The sequence below is a fragment of the Lonchura striata genome, chromosome 2 (assembly GCF_046129695.1).
Source record: "Lonchura striata isolate bLonStr1 chromosome 2, bLonStr1.mat, whole genome shotgun sequence".
Lineage (NCBI taxonomy): Eukaryota > Metazoa > Chordata > Aves > Passeriformes > Estrildidae > Lonchura > Lonchura striata.
Genome location: NC_134604.1, coordinates 73,337,909 through 73,355,119, shown reverse-complemented (window position 1 = coordinate 73,355,119; position 17,211 = coordinate 73,337,909).

Below are 17,211 nucleotides of genomic sequence, written 5' to 3'. Positions count from 1 at the left end.
ATATGAAAACCTGACATATATAAGATTAATCAATTACATCAAGGAGATTTTCATGTCATTCAGTTATTATTTCAAGGCTTTTCTCCTGGACTGGAACACAAAAGAGACAGGAAATTGCCTAAATCAGCCAAAGGACTGCACTAGAGTCTGGAACATCATCTTCTGTGTAAGTTGAGTCTCAAGACTGAATCAGTCCATGCACAAGAGAGGCCTTCAGTCAGTCCTTCAGCCCGAAGTGTGTGTAGGACTGTGATTTTGCCATTTCCGACAAGCTCATTGAAACAAAGAAAAACAAAACTTTTGCCTTATCGTGCTTTGTAATTTTTCACTCCTAGGCAATTTCACATATAACTACCAAGCAGCAATCAGAAAAATAATTTTGTGTTATTAGAAAGTGCTCTTGACAGAATCAGAATCTCAATGTGGCTTGCAGAGCTAGATAAGAATGTTTTTGAAGGGAATTTTACTGTAAATTTTGGCCTTTAGATATTCTGATGACAGTTTTATAGAATGGGACAGCTCTTTCTCAAAGATATTCTCCCTTCAAATAGGATAAATTATGTAATCTATCCTGTAATAATATTTTCAAATTCCAGATATGTTGCTCCTGCTTATACATAAGCTACAAAGACAGATTAACACCATACTCGAGTACTTGACAAACATCTGCATCGCAATTGCAGGAAAGAAGTACTTGAAAACTTTGATCTTCATTGAATTGATAAAAACCAATAGTTCCTAAAATGCCAAAAATTTCAACATCCTAAATAACATAATAATTGCAGTAACAGATACACCTATAAGTGAATCAGTTGTAGTCTAAGTCATGATAAATGGGATCTGTTAACTCTTTTAGCTCTTCCAGGTGTTGAGTGGGGAATGAGACATTCAGAATTGCTGTTTGCACAAAAGAAACTAAGTGAAAGAGCTCCTTTATACCAGCACAGCAAAGCATACCATAGCTTATTTTCTATTTAGTCAACTTATTCATAGACTTAAGCATCTTCTAAATGTCAAAACAAAGCTTAAATTTTAATATTTAGCAAAATAATAATTCAGTGATCTCACTGAAACATAAAAGTGTTATGAATATTTTATAATATATTAAATACCTCCCATTCCCTCCCCCTTCGACTTCTCAGTCATTTCAAACGTTTTATTTTAAGGAGGTTAGGCACGGAAGGTAATGGATTATTTCTATCTTCTGTTAAGTGAAGATTCAAATCCCGGCCAGACTGATGTTTAATGGTGAGGGAATGGTGAATGGTTGAGAACTATGGAATGAGCTTCCTTAGCAATTAGGCATTTACTGTTCCACTCTGGGTGCTGTTAGGTTCATCTAATCTATTTGTGAAAATGCATAATAGTAAGCATCTCATAAACAGTTCCAATACACTCTTTATTCTCAGTAATACAAAACAGAAGCGATGTAACCTGTATGAGACATCACTTAACCACCTCCTGAAAGACATCTGGAAGCCTACAGTTAATATACTTCAGAACTTTGATAACATGAAAAAGTCTTTACATAATTCAGTCTCTCCTTCTACTGATTGACTCCAAGAAAATGCTGGTGTTGTGACACATATTGAAATCTAGCAAATACAATATCTGAATAAATAAAATCTTAAAAATTAAAAATCAAATTTCATTGTCTATACTGAAGAAAATATGGGATGATAATATATTTTCTGATCTCTCTATGAAATCTACAGAAAATACCCAAATTACCTCTACCCAGGACAGTACTATACTCAAAATATAGCCAATTATACATTAAATAATCTAAAAGAGATAAAGTATATAATTTTTTGCTGATAATTTTTTGAACTGGAATTACATTGGTATGATAAATTCTAATGTATATGTTTTATACTTCCAGCAAGACATTACATAGACACATTCGCAATTCACACATTTTAGGCACCTTAGGTATGGGCATATGCCAGTTACCACCACCACCAACACCCTGTACCTGTATCCCTCCATTCCCCATGGAATTCCCTCCCTGCCTTATTCATGTAAATCCTTTTGATTTATTTTTAGTTGATCTGGTGAGTTACCTGCTTGTTTTGTTTTTTTTTTAATGTGTCTTCTTTGATGCTTCATTAGTCACCATCCATTTTATTTTTTACTTTTTAAAAAAATCCTTGTAAAGAAAAAGTTACACAAAACCCCCAGTTGTTTATTAGTTTTGGTGGTAGCTGTCACAACCATGGGAGTACTGTATGTAGGCCTAGGGAATAATAGAGTGACCTATCCTCCAAAGCACAAGATTAATCTCATCTTGACTCTTCATTATTTAAACTTTATTTATATTTTCAGCATAGGTTTTGTGCAAAATTCCTAGTCTGAATAGGCTTTTTAATCTTCCACAGCATTGCAGATACTATTGACTCTAAAATATAGTTAATCTTGTTTATAGTCTATGTTCTCCTTGTGGTCTGTGTCTTTCCCTTCTTTCTCATCTCCTATTTTTCATTGAGTCGGTTTTAAAGTAGTATCATGTTTCCACTGAAGGATTGTGCTGGTTTTGGTTGGGATAGAGTTAATTTTCTTAATAGTAGCTTGTATAGGGCTATGTTTTGGACTTTTGCTGTGTTAAAAATATAGATATATTTTTGTCATTGCTGAGCAGTGCTCACACAGAGCCAAGATCTTTCTTGCTTCTTATTACAACCCACCAACAAAGTGTCTGAGAGGGCACAAGAAGATGGGAGAGGATGCAGCTGGGACAGCCGACCCCAGCTGACCAAAGTGATATTCCATACCATGTGTCACCATGTTCTGCACAGAAAGCTGGGTGAAGAAGGAAGGAAAGGACGTTCAGAATGATGGCATTTGTCTCCCCAAATAACCATGTGATGGAGCCCTGCTTTCCTGGAGATGGCTGAACACCTGCGTGCCCATGGGAGGTAGTAAATAAATTCCCTGTTTTGCTTTGCTTGAGTGTACAGCTTTTGATTTACCTATTAATCTCAACCTTTTAATCACAACCCATGAGTTTTCTCACTTTTACTCTTCCCATGCTCTCCCCCACTCTAGTGCTGGAAGAGTGATGGTGCTTTCCTGCCAGCAGACCTTAAACCATGACATTTGCAACTACCATAAAGTATTAAATAAGGACTCTTTTTTTATACAACATTAAACTGTAAGAAATTCTTTATCTTCACAGGCAGCAGAGTTAAAACTGGAGCACATTACCACTTGTTGGAACTCAAAATGTCTCTCAGACATTTTTAGAGGTTCCAGGACTTGTTCAGAAGCATTTTAGACCCTGACAGGCAGCTGGAAGCAGCTGTGATTTTGAGTTTGAGCCATGGAATGAGTTACCAACTTTGGAGGTGGAACAAGCAGTCACAAATGGTTAGAGTGTATAGTAAAAGTAGTTACAAAACAGAGGGGAAATTTTTTTAGTATTGTACAGGGAGGTTTTAACACTTGTACAGGGGGGTTTTTACTTTGTACATGGGGGTCAGAAGTTCTAAGATGGAGGAAAGTGGGCTGATCCTGTTCTTCCTTCTTCTTCTTCCTTGCCTCCATGTTCTTGGTGATGTTGGCACTCACAGATTGGTTTAGAGTAGAAAAGCGTTTTGTAATATAGGTAGTAGGTATTGGGGGAAAACTATAAACATGTAATACGTAATATATCATATAAAAGATAGCAGCAACCCTGGGCAGGGGGAGAGAAGAAGAAGACAGCAGATAGAGAGGATGTCAGGGGGTGTGTGTGCCTCTGCCCAGGCCGCTGACCAAGCAGCCACAGCCCGAGAAGACAATCTTTTAGATAACTGAAAATAAACTGCCTTGAGACCGAACAGCAAGAGCCTGCGCAGTTTTTCTTTGGAAGCACGGGTTGGAGTAGAAATTTCACCACCATATGGGACCCCAGAGCAAGGCTGGGGTTCCCACAACCACTCATGTCTGTGTCAGAGATATTGCTATAACAACTCTCAGAAGTTTTAATGCCAGTCTGAAATCATAAAACCTATCGCTAATTCTCAAATGAAGAAAGAAATAGTAACATTCTCATGGTGCCTTGAAAACAGTAAAAGGAGACCATGATAACTTAAAAAGTAGCTTATACCTGGGAAAGTAGAGTGATTTTGAGTTTTCAGTGATTCACATTTTAAGAACTTCTCAAAAAAGTTACAGGCATTTATTAGAGAGGAAATTCCATCTTGTTGATAAACGAAACAAAAAATATTTCTTCTAATGAATGAAGATATATCAGTGTATATATATATACCTATATTAGTACAAATATCAATAAAATGCATATATATCAGTAAAGACAGAATTAACATAATATTTTTAGAGAAAGGTTTGAGATACTAAAGACTATATGAGACTAAGGCATTAATTGTGTGTTATACAGTAAACACATTTTCATAATAACAGCTCAAACCCTTTCTAGCACTCTATTTCGTGAAAAACTGTATTTTCTTAATATAGTAATGGTGCACTGTTGAATTTATCAACGTTGAAAATAAAGGAGGAGTTCACTGTGTGGATCATCCTTCTCCTAAACTTTTAAGCTGTCTGCTATAGATTTCTCTGTAAGACTTCAAAACTTCAAGGTTAAAAGTAGGTTGTTTGTTTTTTTTTTTCAAAAAATGTAGCCTTTTTAAAGCAAAATAAGTTAATTTCAGAAATGAGAAGCACTGTTTCAATCTTAAACCATATGTATACATTTCAGAAGTTCCCAAAAATAAAGTTATAGGAAATGAGAACCTTTGAGGTTTTTTTTAATATTATCAACCTTTCTCATCAGACTAAATTTTTGAACATTTCTTCTAATGGGTATAATTCACAAATATATTGATCCTGAAAAATTTAATTTCTTGCCTGAAATATTAATCAGACATTGGTATTCTTATAGGGCTACAGTGATGATTAATGGATAGATATCTCCAATACAAGGAAAGAATGAGAGATCTGAGACTTTTAGCTCAGAAAAGAGAAGGACCATGAGGAATCTCATTAATTTATCTAATTTCCTGAAGGATGGTGTGAAGGCAATAGAGCCAGTCTGTTTTCAGGGGTGTTTCCTCTGAACATCAAGGTACTTTATTGTAAGGGTGATGAAGCACTGGGAGAGGTTGTCCAGAGATGTTGTGGTGTGTCCCTCCCTGGAGATAATCAAAGCCATCTGAATACCATCCAGGACACCCTAACATGGTCCAGGACATCCAGCTGTAGGTGGTTCTGTTTGAGCAGGGGGAGTTGAACTAGATGTGCTCCAAAAGTCTCTTACAGTTTCAACCACTGTCTGAGGCTGTAATACTGTGATTTTATTACTCTCTGATTCTATGATTCTTGTAACTGAAGTGGGCTCTGTCCCTAAATAGGAAGTACTCCTGGAATCAGATGAATTTTAAACTTAATTTGGTCTAAACCCAACATGATATATTTGTCTTTTTATTAGTTCCAGAAATGAAGTGGGCAGATTAGGCTATATGATGGTTACATACCAGAACAGGAGTGTACACTATTTCCCACAAGAATCTACTTAGCCCTGAAAGAAACATTCATGTATGGAAAATAAAATACTCAAATACGGATTAATAGAATCCAGCAAGTTTATTAGACACCTGTCTAACTGGGAGAATTGCACATAGACCCCTCCTATGGAGAAGAAATGTCTCACAATTTAGAAAAAGTCTGAAGGATTAGAAGGAACTGGCTCTCCTAACAGCAGGGGATACCAATAGCACTGCCAGGTGCTATTGAAATCTAAATCACCACCCCATATTTCTTTTTCCTTTTTCTAGGATTATATTATTGATTGTAGCAGCAGTAAAATTTTTTGACTACCTGATTAAAACTTTACTGAAATATTATTGTAATTGTAAATTTCAGAGATATTGCTTACATCATAGAACTAAACACAGCCTCAATCTCATCCTCCCCTGCCCTCTCAGTCTATTATGCAACAGCTTTTGCTATAAGAAAGCTAATTTTAATGCCATCTCTGCTGGAACCATCTCCCTGCTGCTATGCTATAGCTTTAATTTTAACATCCTCTTTAAATCAGTGGAGTGCTGGGGTATAAGAGGGAAATCTGATAGCACAAATTGTGTTCATCCTGTTCAAGAGATCGGTTCTTTCATCTGAGTTAACCAGGCTTAATTCAACATCTCTCTGATAAAGTCCCCTGCTGTCTGTGAGTGTGTATAGTGTGCTGGGGAGGCTTTTCAATTTTACATGGCTGGTATTTCAAAATAGACTTTTTCACCCTCCAGCATCAAAATGCATCAGCAGTGTTTGACCATTAAAATATAAATGATGAAAAGTGACAGTATTTAAAACATCTGTAACTCAATCCTGGTGTGACCCAAAAGGTGCTAGTGACCTACAGTAATCTCAGATGTGTGCTGGTTTTTAAGAGGTTCACAGTACTTTTTCCAATGCCTTTGCCAGTATGAAGCCTTTCAAAGACAGATATAAATTTATCCTTTATTTAAACCAGAAACTCAAAGGTGTAGAACAGTATTCTTTCCCATTTTTTTTCTCTGAAATATATTAAAGCAAAAATAGACTTTTGGGAAATCAAACTTGTATTTACAAACTTACAAGAGGAAGCTGATACAACTAATGCTCTAGTACATTTTGAAAAAAAAATAGTGGCTATGGAAACATTGGTGTCTGAATAGAATTTTTTAAGCAGAGAGAAGAATGAATGTGTCTGGGAAAATATAGAGGAATATATTGATATGGACCTAGGCTGTAAAATAAGCATAATTCATCCATAGTACTTCAAGGGACTAGCTTGTTTTATGAAATACTAGATTTAGTTAGTATTTTTCATATTAATTCAAGAAAAAAAGCAACAAAATCATATGTGTAATAGGTGATATTGAGTTTCTAATAAAAAATAGGTAGTCAAGGGAAGAAAACAGTTCAGCTCTAACACCTTTGACTCTTACTGTGCTAACTAAAAATGTACATAATGCATAAAAGTTGGTGAGCAGACCTAAAAAAATACTTTCATTTTCAGTATTTAGTTTATCTCTAATACCAGAGAAATCTCTAACTAGACCAGTTTCCAGTTATTTACAAATTTATTGATATAATTTTTTTGCTATTCATGATGACAAAAATGAACAAATAAAAAAGAATACCCTAGCTATTATTCAAGACTAGTGAAAACCTCATGGTTTTGCAACTTTTACTTGCAATACACTGTATTTAAAATGAAGATTTTTATTATTATTATTTCAAATTTCACTGGCTTTTATCGTACTATGCTTAGAAGAGGTAGTATTTCAGATAATAGGTAAAAATTATTTTATTATTGTAATACAAAGGACTTCATTGCTTCTGTGGTTGTTATAAATTTAACTGATGTCTGAATAACTATTTGTTCAAAGGCAATGTGCTCATCTAATTTTTTGGACACAGGTCTTGGCTGGGGAATGCACCTAAAGCCAGGCTAAGGCATCTCTTTGATGCTCAAAGGATTTGTGCTGGTGCAAGTGTATACAGAGATTCAGCTTATGGCACACCTTTTTAGACTCCTTGAATAACCTTTTACAGTGGTAGGACTGTTAAATATGTTACTTAGTAATAATTAAAAGAAGAAATTCAATACAAATGTATTTAATTACCCTTAAGGATTACAATAAAAATTCCTCAACAATTCCCATTATCTTCTCATTTTGATTAGATAAACAAAAATAATATTGTTTTGTTTTAAAAAAGTGTTTGTCTAAAGTTTCTGGCTTTGATGCATAAATGTTTGTCTGAAATTTTGTATTCCTTCTTTTTAAACTTTGTTCCTGGGGTGATAGAGAGATAAGCAAAATGCAACTGTTCCATTAAGTTAGCTGTTTGAACACTCCCAAACGTATGTTGGTTTTAATAATTTACTTCACCTGAGAAATTAAAATCCTAGGATTCAGTGCCTGTTTGGGACATTAGGTGTGGGAGGGGACTTGGGAAACTGTCCCCCCGAATTACCCTGGGAGGTGACAGGTGTGTAGTTCCCCGCCTCCCCTGTTATCAATCAGTATGTCTGTCATCCCTTGGTTCTAGAAAATTCTTTGTTCTTTATACCTCCATTGGTTCCTTCCCTGAAGCCGCTCTTTCCCCTTACCCTCATTGGTTATAACCCTGCCACTCGACCCTGACTCTGCCCCCGAAGCCTTCCTTCACTGAACGCTTCATGCCTGGACCCTCCCTCTCTTGTCCCAGTTATAATCCCGATTCCGCCCCCTGTTCGGCGCTCTCAGAGCGAGCTCCCTCCCGGAGAGGTTGTTTTCCCTTCGCTCCCTGAATTGCTGTTCCTCAATAAACCCTCCTGGAATTAAAGCCGCCTGTGAGTCGTCCCGCCTTCATAGAGGAAGATTTCATTACGCTATCCGGCTTCCGAGGACTCGGCTCTCTGACAAGCAGAGTGGTCAGAGACCAAGAAGCCCTCAATTAAGTGTAGATCCAAATTTCCTAGTATGTTACGCTGGAGATACTGATGTCTCAAGACATTTTGAGGTGCCTTGGGTGAGGAAGTGCTCTGCTCCACACCCCCCATCCCTAGAGCCTGTATCCCAGCCTGGGAGTGGCTGCCAATTCCTGTCGCACCAGAAGCAACGCTTCACACCCACCCCAGGAGTATCTAACGCAGCTCCTGAGCAGCCAAATGACCAGAAATCCCAGCTGGGGGAAGGGCCCAGGAAAGCTGAGGGGTATTTTGCGGCGTTTACCTGCCCCGGCCCGGGCGGTGGCCGGGCCCGGCCGGCTCTGCCCGCCTGAGCCCGCGGGGCCGCCCCGAGAGCGGCACCTCGGGAGAATCCTCTGCCCCCATGGTGCTGCTGCTGCTCCTGCTGCAGCTGGGACAACTCTGCACGCCGAGAGGAGGTGAAGGGATGAGAGAGGACACTCGTATGCCAGCCCAAACAGTCCTTTATTTCCCCAGGCACGGCAAGAAAGGTGCCCTCCGGGTGGGTGCAGTGACAAACGCCAAAGAAATCAAACATTACAGCAACTTAAATAGGGGGTGGGCGGACAGGGGTGCAAACCTGTCTTGCCCAGTGGGGATAAACCAGAGAGGGACACAACAACCTATGATAATGTAACAGGGGTAGGTACAAGGTCAGGGGACAAATAGAAAAGCTAAACTGGAGTGATTGATACAGAACTTTCTGGACGAAACGGGGGGTGGTCATAGGACTGACAACTGAAAGGGTATCAACCAACTCTGATGGAACCAAATAAGGAGAAAACAGGGAAAGGTGAGAAGATTGGCAGATAACTGGAGAGCCCAGTGGCAGGAACTTTTGGGGTAAACAACTTGGATCAAACCAACTGTAAGGGGACAAATGAGGGAGCATAAAGGCTAACTAACATTGGTAAAACCAACTGATTAAATCAAACCACACTGCAACAGTATTTGTCTTAATCTTCTATTCTCTTGTAATTTGCTATCAGCTGAATGCTCCTCCTGAAACCCAGGAGCTGGAAGCTATGTGTGTGCTTTTCTATATCTTTTGCGTCTTTCTTTCTTTTTCTCATTTCCTTTTCTCATAATTTTTGAATGACTTAAAGTTGAATGGACTTAGAGTTTGCTAAATTGATAGTTGAGTCAAGGTAATGCTTTGAGAAGTGTTCTGTGTAACACTTTTGCCACAGTTCTCTGTTTTTCTAAAATTGTCAGTAAAATTTTTGTTGTTGTTTTGACCTCTTGAGAATATCTTGTTGGTATTCCTCCTATTCATCTAACATGAACAACCATAAACCATTTAAAAATTCTTGTTGAGTGAGGGTTTTTGAGCCTTACACCTCACCTTGGTACAATGATTCATTTTTAATTGGTTTTGAGGAACATTGAAAACAGAGCACCTGCAGCCTATGATGAAGGAGCTTATTTGTATTTCTTCATTGAATGGTCAACTCCATTGAATTATGGAGTGTTTTGCTGGACAGAATACATTCTGCTTTTCATATTCACTATACTCTCACTATAATCTTCAAGAAAACCTGACATGAATTATCAAGCAATTTATTGCAAAAATGAGCCAGCAAGAACAAATCATTGCCCCTGGCAAAATTAGTTACTGTCTCTTTGACAAGGCAGACAGTTCCTTTTGAATTCAATCTACTATTAGCTGTGAAGGATTTTCCCAGGATCTTCAGTCTCCTTCCTGTCTCTGTTTCTCCCTGCCCTCTATTTCCTCTCTATTGCCTCTTTCCTAATTCCCTTTTCCTTCTCTTTTCTTTCTTCTTAGCCTCAAATCTGTCTGGAATTAGGTTTCACTAAAAGAAACAAACCACTCAAGATGCGTAAGCCAATAGTCAATGAATCTTCCTACCCATTTCAATTTCTTTCTTCTTCCTATGCCAGAAAAAAATATATGCTTTTCACAGGACTATGAAAAATCACTGGTTCAGGTAAGAGAAAAAAATCTCTTAAAAATTAATGTTCATCTAAATTTTCAGAATACTCTATTTGTTGGTATATATTTTGAATAACTTTGTCTTGGATGGGTTGCATTAAAAAAACCCAAAACAACAAAAAGAGCAGGGGGAGGAGAGGAAGGTTAATATTACTGGGTAATTTAATGAAACCAAAATTAAGAGTCCAGAATTGTGTCAACAAAAATTCAGACAAATTATATTCAAGAAATGACTTGTATTTAAACATCTCCAATGAATATATGTATGTTAAAAAACCAATAATTTGTTACAGAAACTGAACTTAATTAAGTAGATTTTTCATATGTTCTAAAATATGTTTTAATTCCTAAAAATAAAATAGGTGCCAGCAAATACAGATGTATACATTTGGATTGTAACATTCAGTTTTCAAGAAATCTGACTTCATGCAATTGCACTTGCATTTAATTAACTTTAAAAAAAAGGGTAACTACTGTGTGTTTATGGGACAAGACAAGTATATATGTCATCGTAAAAGTGTTGTGCTCACGTAAAGAAATTATAGCTGGACCTGAAATACTAATGTCTCCTCCATTTGTCCTGATTTAGGTAACTTTTTTTTTCTGGGTGTAGCCAGATGCTTTTCTTAGATGTGTAATTCTATTCAGGCATTATGTGGAGAACCTAGATAGTATATTCACACAGCTTATAGGCATAGAAACATGTTGGGTGTCTAGATTTCTTAAAATGTTTTTTAACCCTTGTTAACACTTCCACAGCCTAGTAACTGAATGCTTAAACAAATTCTAGAGTTATCAGATACCTACAACTTATCTACTTCCTTTTTAAACTGTAATTTATAATTCATTATTTTATTTTCTCCCCATTCCCAAATTCTTAGGAATGGCAGGCTGTTTCGTGGGAAAGAGCTCCAAATATGAAGGTATTACAGGTCAATATTAAATTCTGCTTGACTTTAAAGGTGAGTTCAATTGAAAACTTGTATATGGAAATTAATTCTGAAAAAAAAAGGAGCAGTCAGGACTAGATGTAAAATAATTATTATAAAACTGACAATAGCAAAAATAACTTAGGTAAGATGCAACTAAGTTCACAAAATCACATAAACATACTGCACATTTCACGTAGCTACCTAATTTGTAGTGATGCCATACTTTCTCTTCTCAAGTATCTTGGCTGAATAAAAGTGAAAATCTGAACACAAAACTGGAGCAACCTTACTTTGACTTTAAATCAAGCATTGGGTTTCCAGGGAATTGTGTAGAAACTGTCCAGACTCTAATTCATATTTCTTTCTTTGGCTTCTCTTTTATAGACAGAAATCCATTAGGGACTCCACTGCATGAAGAAGCAGCTGTATTTTAAAAAGGCATAGTTCACCAATGATGCTGATACTTTGAATTTTAGTTCTCTAAGAACTCTCAAATGGCTCCACTCTGGTCCCAGTTATTCACATTACTTGAATTTTTCAAGTAATTTTTCAAGTTTTGTCTTACTGCACCTCAGCTTCCTTTGTGGTTGTGCTCTCATTGTATGCTATGAAAAGTATCTGCCAAAGGAACTTGGAACTAAACTGAACAGAAGGGTATTGCTAGGTGCCAAATGCCTGGGGACAGAGAACCATTAGTTGTCTGAAACTTCTACAGCTTATTTAAGTGTCTAGACTTCTTGTAATGGGAATAATGGTAGACTGACAAGGAAATATCTGGTACTTATTCACAGGGAGATGTTGATGACCAGTTTGTACATAGCTGGTTTATCTGAGCTGTGTGTAAAATTTGGTACACTGAGTCCATTGCTCTGGACAAAAGGTCTTTATATGTATATACATGTGTACATATGCATATACAGAGCCAACAGTTGTCAGTGCTCTTGATGATTTAAAAGTTAAACAGTCAGAAGGATCTGATTCAGAAAAAAATCCCTAAAATTTAGGGAGTATTCTAGTATTTAGAATCTAGTATTTATCCTTTTTCTCTGTATATTATGTTCGCCTTTGAATATTCCTTTTTGTCCTAAGACTGACGGCAGATCTCGAGAAGAATGTATCTGCAGCAATTACAGCAAGCTTCTAGCACCCTGTGGTTTTCACTACCAGGCAGAAGATGACAGTGGTGGGAATTTCTTATCCTCTCTACTGGGGCCCTACTTGAAATTCAGTGAGTGTGCTTGTCTGCTGCCCTGGAGGTTCCTTCTGTTGGCCCCTGCCTGGATGGCAGTCCTTTCCAAATCAGAAGCAGATCCCACTGGGAAGTGATAGTCATGTGTGTGAAGTTCTTCAGTTCATAGCAGGAGATACAGTGAAAGATAATTTTGGTTTGTTCATTTTTTCCTCATCCATCCATCTGGGTTAATAAATAACTAATTAAACTCAGGTTTGAAGCTGCAGTGGTCTTTGAAGTTCTTCTATTCCCTGAACCTTGAATCTATAGGGCATAGATAGCTTCAATGTGATGAATGTTTTACCACCTGTGTCAAAGGTACTCAAAACACATACATGTCCAACATACAGAAGTTCTCAGAAGGTTTAGAAGGAACAGCTCCTAATCTCTGAATATATCTGGAATTTGTGTGCCTTGAGAGATGTAGAGAATCTGCTCAACCTTGAGGATTTTTTCCTTATCCAGATGAATATTGCAATCCAATGGGAAAGAAATAAGGAAGGATAGGGGAGTCAAAGCTTCTCCTGACGCAGAGTCCTTTTTTTGATGTTTTTTGTTTTCTGAAACTGGGTATTTTGAGAAATATGGACAAAAGGTAATAGATGAAGGTGTTTGATTTGAAGCTACTGTTCAGAAATACACCTGAATATGGTTTTCAGTGAACAAGTCTCTTGTTTGTATAAGGCCTTAAGAATCAAAATTATGGTGTTAACTCCAAAAAGTTTTTATTTTTTAGCTAGCCTATATGTCTCTAGAGCTCTACTTAGAGTTATCCATACGTTGATATTGATTATTTCAGTAACTTATATAACAGTAAATAAAGTATTTCTACTTCAATTTCCAGGGTGTTAGATGGTTTGAGTAGAATTTAACTTGCTTCCTCTATTCAGATGTGAACTGAACATAGATCATAGTTTGATTTACTTACTTGTCGCTAAAAGTACTTGTCTTATTAAAATAATGTTTTTAAAACCTTAGACAAATCATTCATGCATAGCTTAAAAAAACAACCCTCAAAAAAAAAAAAAAACAGATCTAAAACTCCCTCTGGGGAGACTGTAGGGAGACTATATGAGTTTTTCTTTGAGGGATTTTTTTCATCTGCATCCATCACTTGATTTTTTGTCTTACTAGTGGAGACACCTGAATGAGATTTTGGATCTAGCTTTGAGACAATCCACTGTCTATTTCTCAGACACAATTTTTGTCATCTAGTGCAAGTTCATATACTGAGAAAGAAGAAAGTCATGAGTGAAAACAAAGGAACATGCACTAGGAACTTCCTTTGGGAGGATGGATTTTAAGAGAGTAGAGATGGTGCTGAAGGCAATCTCGCCCCTGAGGAGTTGCAGCTGTACTAATTACCAAAGAGTAGGAACAGCCCTGCCTTTAATAGGTCACAGCTGTGTCCAATAAGGATGGATGTTATAAAAGATTGGATTAACTGGGTGAGAGGACAGTTGAAGTCGGCTGTGCTGCAGGGAGTAAGGGTCAGGTGTGCATTTGTGTTAGAGACAGTAAGGGTTACTATGTGCTGCAAGGGACAGGAAGAGTTAGGTGGTCATGCAGAAGAAAGAAAAAAGGAGTCAGTGTTGTGAGGAGTTGCCTGTGAGAACTCACAGATAGAAGGTATGAAAGTTTTACAGTAGGATGATAAACTGATGGTGAGAATCAGTTCCCATACACCATTGACTGGTGCCAAGTACCAATGCTGACAACTTACTGTTCTCCTTAAAAGACCTTCTGTTCTGTGTTCCTTCTATGGCTAGATTTCTGTTCTCTTCCCAGCTTTGAAAAATATATAGGAAAGTATCTTTGTGCTATAAGGCCTTTAATAAGTTGCCTCTTTGTTGTGGATGGAGTGACCTACTTCACTTGGAACAGGGCAGTTACAATGTGTTTATTGATTAAAAACCAGCAATTTAATAAAATTTAATAGTAAATATGACAGTCATTTAACAGGGCTAGGAGGCTGGGTACACTCACTTTTATTTACTGCATAGAGGGCAGGGTCAGACAAACCTTTCAGGGACAACCTCCTGAGGGAGCCATGAGGTGAAGAAAAGCATGCCTTACACCTTCTCATAGGGGAGTTAAAATGTGTCTGGATCAATACTTAGTCCCAGACTTGTTTGACTCTTTATGTTATAATCAATCCTTTTACCTAAGTTTTCAAAATTTGAGTGCAATCATCCCAATTCACTTACCTAGTATGTCAGCAAAAAGAAGTCTCTCATCCTCAAATAGTAACATTGAGATATGTCTTTCTCAAGGTGAGATCCTGATGTGCAGCCCACTTCTGTACTAGAGACTCAACGGGCCCTGGGCTGTCCCCTACTTATGTAGTTAGATAATTAATTTATGGTTATATTTGCATGTTGGCTACAGATATTAGTTTATTCCGTACTTGTCCTGGATCAGCCCTTGACCAGCACTCTGGTTAGATGAATTGCCTGGAACAGCTGTTGCATTATCTGTCTCACACAGATCTACTTGGAGTCCTATGAAATGACTATGACCATGTGCACCCAATTACAGCTGCTGCTGGTGTTTACTTGAGCAGGGTTATGGGAAATAAAGGTCAGGCTGAGGTGGAGGCCATCAAATCCATAACTAAAAAAAAAATATGTTTATATCTCACTAGATCATCTCTTTAAGAGAATGTTCAATAATTTGTGGCAAGCATAGTAATGAGTGTGTCTCAAAAGACTGCCTCAGTGTTGCAATACAATGAAGATGGGTCAAAATGGCACAGAGTATTTCAGTATGAATTTTTTTACGTCTCTAATTAATATCTGACCTCCCAAAGATCTCTGCTGTAAAATAATACTTTTCCAGACTTGTAACTACTCTAGGAAGAATTGAACAGGGCTGAAATAATAACCAACATATAATAACTTTGGATAATGAGGGCTTACGTGCAGAATGTGAGTGAATAAACTTGTCAAAGCCATAGGTTACTCACCTTCTCTATTATACTGTTAGACCTTCACATACTGCTGATGGACAAGGTGTTCTTTCACACTTTTTTTTTTTTTTAATGAGTAGGTTACAAATCTGAAGAATTAATTTTCAGGCTACTTTGTTGGACAAGAATCCAGCAGGTTTCAAATAAAATATAACCAGAATAGATCCAGCTGTATAGTGCTGTTTAAAGTTATTATATAGCCAGATAACAAAATAAAATAGTATTTTCTGAACTGAAATTAAGTTTGAAAAAGTGAATAAAGAAATCATTTATTCTGTTCTTTAGAGTCTCTCCATTACTTACAATAAGACTAGCAAGTAAATTATAAGGCAAATATTGTATTAGAAGTTCTTGAGACGGTTTCTTCCAGACCTGTATGATTTTATAATGGGTAATTAATAGCATTACTGTTCTAAGAATGCAAATGTGTAAGATACCTTTTCTCTTTCTATTGCAACTTGAATCTAAAGAAAAAAAATTGACATTATTTACCTGAATCATTACTGGTAGAATAGATTTTCAAATAAATACTTCCTTTATTTAAGGAAAAATGACATTTCTGGGTTTTTTTTTTTGTTCTAAAAGGCATCAAAGTTATGTATATAGAAGCCAGATGCTGTTGTATTACGTTGCATAGCTGAGAAATACTAAATTTCTTAATTTAAATAAGCCATCTGTGTCTATTTATTAATGATATTTTCATTATTGGTCCAATGCTGTAAGATTTTCTAGAAATCGGACTATCAGTAAATTTTTCACCCTTTTGAAATCCATGGACAAATTCCAATAGACTTAGATTAAAAATTTCATACTACCTCTTGATTTATTTTGAGATACTTTAGTGTCAGTGTTAGTAAAGCATTAGTGAATCTCTGAACTGCATGATACTATTCAGGATTGCAATTGTTTTTGTGGAAAAAAGATAATTATGATGTATGAATAGGAAAAACATATTTTGGCATGAGGTAGACCAAGTACTAACACAGGGCACCCAGAGAAATAATTGAGTTTCTCTCCTTAGAGCTTCTCTCCTTAGAGCTATTCAAAAGCTGTCTAGAAATGGCAACTTTTCATGCCCTCTGTAACATGTTGAGGCATAAATAAAAAATAAATTTGCACTTTTTAAGAGACTAAGTTACTATCTACAATATTGGAAAGGTTATGGCAGACTGGTGAAGTTCCTACTGACCAGAATAGAGGGAGCACAACTTTCAGTTTTTAAAAAGTTAAAAAAGGAAGATCTGGGGAGCTACAGGCCTGTCAGTCTCACCTCTATATCTGGAAGAATCACACAGCAGATCCTTTGGTTTACAGCATAGGTGGATAAGTGAAGAGCAATGGACATTTTCTATGTGGACTTGTAGAAAACATTTGACACTGTCCCATATAATGTTCTTGTGTGTGAACTGGAGAGACGTGAACTTAACAGATAAACCACTCAGCAGATAAGGAGTTAGCTGGCTGGTTGCTATCAGAGTTATGGCCAACATCTCTCTGTCCAAGTGGAGACCAGTGATGAGTGGTGTTCCTCAGGGATTGCTGTTGACCATTTCTGTCAGTGACATGGCAGTGGGATTGGGTGCATCCTCAGCAAGTTTGCTGGTGACACCAGCCTCTGTGGTGTGGTCGACATGCTGAAAGAAAGGGATGCCATCCAAAGGGACCTGGGGAGGTAGGCCCATGTAAAAC